General features: G+C 35.4%; 1 non-coding gene across 1 annotated transcript; it reads left to right on the plus strand.

The window, feature by feature from the left end:
• The first annotated feature begins 5,315 nt into the window (after positions 1–5,315).
• TRNAS-CGA (transfer RNA serine (anticodon CGA)) lies at positions 5,316–5,397 on the plus strand. Its single transcript has one exon. It is a non-coding gene; the product is annotated as a tRNA-Ser (tRNA).
• The last annotated feature ends 514 nt before the right edge of the window (positions 5,398–5,911 follow it).

Below are 5,911 nucleotides of genomic sequence, written 5' to 3' on the forward strand. Positions count from 1 at the left end.
TCACCTATGCGTCATATCACCTCCACTACATATTTACTAACCCTTGAAAATGGTTACCACTCCACATTATTTATATTTTTATTATTTTATTTTTTTTATATTTAGATTAAATAAAAAAACATAATTAGTAAACATAAATAAATATTTCACATTACTTAAAAACACATTACATAACTTAAATTTTAAACCTAGATTACTAAAAAACATAAAAACATAAAATTTCAAACATAAATTACTAAAAAAACATAAAACCATAGAAATTTAAACCTAAATTACTTAAAAAAACATAGAAAATTAAACATAAAAATTAAAAAACATTAAATCCTAATTTCCATATTTTACGCAGACTTGTTGTTGAATTTTAAGAAACGTCGCTAAATTTTCCGGATCGATATCCGGTTGGGGCTTTGTGTTAGAATTTGAAGATCGGTAAGTGCTATATTCCGACAATGAGGTTCCTCTATTGCTTCATATTTTTTTCTAAAAAACATAAGAGTTTTGTCTATTTTTTTCCGCAAGTACGTCTTCGCTACTCGCTTTTCCGCTTGAAGACGCCGCCTTTTTCCCTTTGTCCCTTCCCGGTGGTCGGCGAAGTTGGACTTCCGGTGGACCCTCCCCCTCGGTCTCGTCAAAGACTTCATTAAGGTCGATGCCAAAACCCGCATCTGACTAAGAATTTCTTGGCCTTTTGTAACATCTTGTTTCCCGTCATATCTTATTTCAGGGCCGTGGGCCGAAAGTCGATTGTGTAAAGGCTTTGGGCCTTAAAAAGGTGACGTTTAGACCTTTTGGAAGGAGGCAATGATGGTTATGAGATCTAATCATTTGAATTGTGTTTTGGGCCGAACGTTAGAACGAGAAAAGTCATAGGCCGGGTTCTTGCATGAAACATGGATTTTTGTTCGAGAAGTTTGCACTCCAAGATATTTATATAGGGTTGTAGAGATCCTTAATACCTTTTCGTGGATATAAAGAACGTCAAAAATGAAGTTGGAACAAAGAAGTTACGACCGTTTGAAGTTAGGACGCTTTTTGGGTTAGTCGCGTACACTGCGCGTACGGGGAGTACGACGGGAGTACTAGGGCATCCCTAGTACTCTGGGCATACCAGAAGTACGTTGGGCGTACACGATCAGTGCTCAAACCCTATTTTCGTTATTTGAACCCTATTTAAGCTCCTTAACTTCCCCACACTCATTCCATTCTCAGCCTCCACCTTCCAACACCCTACCTTGAAACCCTAACCCTAATTTGAGCCTTGTGAGCAAAAAGAAGGTGTTTTAAGTTCTTTGGAGTGTTCTTGGTGCACCTTGGAGAATAAGGAACTCATTGAAGAAGCGTTGGTTGCATTGGAGCTTGTAGATCCAAACACTGTTCACCTTGATCTTTCCTTTAGAGGTATAAAGTTTGAATCTTGATAATGAAATTGTTAGATCTAGGTAGTTTTGGGTGTTATGAGCTTTTTGTCATTTTAAGTGCATAAAGTTTAGATCATGAAAGTTTGTGACCTTTTTATGGATAAAGTTGGAAACTTTATCCATCTAAACATCATATTGATTTAGATCTGAAGGTTGGAGACTTGGACTTAATGATTAAGTTGAAAAAGATGCATTTTTGGTCCCTTTGAGACCTAAAGACTAGATCTTGTTTGTTGGGACCATTCTAATGGTTAAAGTTGGAAACTTTATCCATTATGGATCTATTAGGAACCATAAAAATGTAATCTTGGTCCTTCTATCCCTTCCATGCAAGAGTTGTGATGTCTTAATGGATTAATAAGTTAGGGTTTTAGTTTTTGGACCTTCCCTAGCCATGGAAAGTCATAAAGGTGGAAACTTTATGACTTAAGACAATGTTTTGAGGCTAGATCTGAGTTTGGGTGAAAAGTCCTTAAGGGATTAAGTGATTAATGAAGGAGTGGGGTCAGACTGCGTACGTTGGGCGTACGTTGAGTACGTTGCGTATACTCAACTGCCTTGGAATTTGACTTTTGTTGACTTCTGTTAAACGTTGACGTTTTGACCAAGTTTGACCGTGGGTCAAACTTGAGGATTTTGGGCCATTGATTAAGATTTTATCTGGTTCTGGTGTTAGTGGATTCGCAGGAGCAAGCAGTACAGAAGGGAGCATATCACAGTCTTTCAAGGTTCTTCGATTCAGGTGAGTTTCGCCTCATTGTACTCGTGGGTCGAAGACACCAATATCGGCCCACTAGTTTTGGTTATCTTTAGTAGAAGGATGCCATAGGGACTGTATATAGTCATGTAGGACAGACTGAGGATTCTTCATCTAGGCTTTTTTACTTGTTCCTTGTTTGGTTGTGGTTATAAAGTAGGATCACATGTGTGGGTGTCTATCTCACCTCTGAGTATATATGGTTATACATTCCTTGGATTGTTGGTATTTAGTATGTTGCTATGTTGTAGTGACCTGTTAGATCTGTATCCTGGTAGTTGGTATGTTGTTATGCTGTAGTGACATGTTAGATATGTATCCTGGTAGTTGGTACATTGTTATGTTGTAGTGAGCTGTTAGATATGTATCCTGGTATTTAGGATGTTGCTATGAGGTAGTGATCAGTAGATGTGTATGTCTACATGTACTTGTTGGTTATCATCTAGTGGAGTGCCTTAGGGACTGTATGTGATCATGTAGGATAGCCTGAGAACTCTTGATCTAAGCTTTCTTGCATGTTCCTTGTTTGGTTATGGCTCTAGAGTAGGGTCATCTGTCCAGGTGGCTATCTCACCTCTGGTTACTTATGGTTACGCATTTCATTGAGGTTAGCTGGTAGCGGGACAGTATGATGTGAGAGGACTAGTAGGTGGTAGTGATTTGTATGATTGATGTTTACATGTATTATGTGCTTACTTGATCCTATATTGTTTATATGTCGACATATGTTGGTAGTGGGTTGAGGCGGTCCTGCTTTGTGTTGTAGACCAAGATACCCGGTGCGGGTCGGCTGTAAGCCGAAGGCACGGAGGCTTGGGAGGAGCGGTTGGGTTGAGGCGGTAGGCCAACAAACTATGGGTATTCCAGCCCGATGGCTGAGTGGGCCCGATGCTTGCTTGTATGTTTATCGTATGGGGTATTTTGGGGGAAACTTACTAAGCTTTGTGCTTACTCAGTTGTTTATTGTTTCAGGTATCATCGGGTGTCATGGGAAGGCGGAGGCGTGACTATACACATTCATCAGCAACAATGAAGATTTCGCGCTTTAATATTACTCTGATTTCCAGTAAATGTATTTGGAATAAACGGTTTTCTTCAAAATGGATTTATAAATGGGAAGCTTCACTTAAATAAAATGAAAATTTTTAGTTGTGAAAATGGGACGTTACACCTTTTGTTGGAGCTGGTGGTAGATACTTAATGCATAGAGTCCGGATTAAGGACCTATTTTGGACCGTTACGACAAATTTCTCATGCTTTTTGGTGACTGAATGCTTTACCACCGTTAGTAACCTTGTATTGTTGGCATGCGGTTGATAAAATATTGAAATCGTTGCTACCACTTTTATGCATATTTTTCAGATTTTCAAATATGCCATTAAACATGGTGCAAGTCACTCGTAGTTCACACCATTCCATTGACAGCGTCGTACGTCCGATCCATTTGCCTTCCCAATAGCGAGTGAAAGTGGTCTAAAACACGAAGCCAAAAACTGTTTCTCGTTTGCGCGTTGCTCATCCTCGAGTCACACGATATGAAAATCCAAGATTTAGATAAAGCTTCATCCTCATCTTCGTTCCAAACTGTACCTCTTTTTTATAGCTTTTCCTTTTTGTTGCCTTCTTCTAGATGGTTGTTGTGTTTCTTGTACCCTTGCGTCGTCGTCATTATCAAGGTTTATCAGTTGTGATTGAGAAAATGGGACTTGATATGGTTGTGTTTGAAATTGTTGAAATTATTGAGATTGTTGAGGTTGCGAAACTTGGGGTTGAAATTGTTGAAAAGCTTGGAATTATTGTTGATTGAATTAGTGTGGTCTTTGTTGTTGGAAGTAGTTTGGTTGATATGGAATGTTGGTAAATAGAGGTTGTTGTTGGATTGGGGATGTTAACATTTGTATGTAGTTAAGATGTGGATATGGATCATTTGGAGTGTTTGGGATTGTTGAGGGTGTTTGGAGTGAGTGGGGTATTTTGATTTTGATCTATACTTTGAAGAAGATATGAGAAAATAGAAAGAGATTTGAGTGTTTTTGATGTGTGAAATGATTATAAAATTGTTGGTATTTATAATGTAAGTGTTTATTTTAAATTTGGAAAGTAAATTTTTTTTAGACAATTCAACGGGACCTTTTTTGACCGTTTGAGGTCAATGTTTTTATTGGCTGTGACAAACCGTGACTACACTCAATCCACATCACATTTACACCATAGTGGGGCGGTGTTCACTCGTGAACATCTATGTCACATAGGCTATTACGCGTCAAAATTGATCATATACCCGATGGCCTAATTTGCAAAGTCGGTGTTGAGAGTATTATGTATTATTCATTTCAAATTTTTTTTTCAAAACCAGAAGTGCTAAATCCATATTACATTATAACTAATAACTAATTTAATATAATATTGAATACAATATCACTTTAAAAGTAGTGATTTTGATTCTACTCATAGCAGATTTTCTTATTTATCTTTTTTCTCTTAATTAATTTTGATGTTATAGTTTTAATTTTTCCGTTCAAATTATTAATATTTTATAAGTTATGATTTTAATCATTTAAGTATTTTAAAGTTACGTTATCCCTTGTATTTTTTTTTATAGTTTTCGTTTTTATTAATATGATTTTTTATTACTATAATTTTTTAATGAATTGTTGTATGTAGTATTGTACCAAACAATATGCATACTTTCAAAATTAATTTTTATCTGTCTTCTTCATACATAATTGTTTGAATCGATTTTTTTTAACATTTTTGTACTCCACTTTGCAAAGTAGTTCTATGTCGCGACTCGTGTAGCGACTAAATACTAATTTTCACTAAGCGTGACAGTATTTATAGATTAAAAGAAGCATTCCTAATAAGATTTTATTTAACTTTTATTTTATATTTATTTAGTCACTTATATAATATCCCAAAAATAAAATAAAATAATTGACTCACTTTTTTGTTCAGTAATGAATATCATGAAATCAGTTAGATATTAAAAAGATATGAGATGTAATTGGGCTTTTATATAAATAATAAAGACTAAATGAAAAAAAACGTCCAGCTTCTAATAAATTAGCCCATTATCTATGGTGTTATGGAGATTATAATAGTATATTTATATTAATATGTGTCCCTCAAGAAACAAATGAGTCGATATGTCCGAGTGGTTAAGGAGACAGACTCGAAATCTGTTGGGCTTTGCCTGCGCAGGTTCGAATCCTGCTGTCGACGATTTTTTAATTTTTCTTTATTTTATCCTTTTTTATTGCTGTATGCGCCATTGATGTACTGTTTACAAGTCTTGTAAAACATAATTGGACTAATAAGTGAGGATGCTCACGTTTTCCCTATGTTTAATGGTTGCCAAACGTACTTGATGTATAGATATGAATTGTAAAAGCTAGTTGGACTAATAATCGAACTGTTTTAACTTAGAATTTTAATCTTAAATGAATAAATATACTCTCTTTATGATGGAATGATTAGAAAGGGAGCTATTCAGTATTCACTAAAATGGTGGGGCAAATAAACGGAACATGATATGTTAAACGTTGAACTTTACACAAAATTAATGACCTTTATGTTAACAAATTTTCCGAACCTATATGTGGATATTATGTATAAGAGAAACATATGAAGAAGATTCATCCCTTTTTTTTTTTGATAAGAAGAAAAAGACTAACATACAACTTAAAATGAAATTGTGAACGAAAAAAAGAAGAGCTTGAACTTGATAAATTTTTAA

Source organism: Lactuca virosa, chromosome 4 (assembly GCF_052849685.1).
Source record: "Lactuca virosa cultivar CGN04683 chromosome 4, Lactuca_virosa_CGN04683_v6, whole genome shotgun sequence".
Classification (NCBI taxonomy): Eukaryota; Viridiplantae; Streptophyta; class Magnoliopsida; order Asterales; family Asteraceae; genus Lactuca; species Lactuca virosa.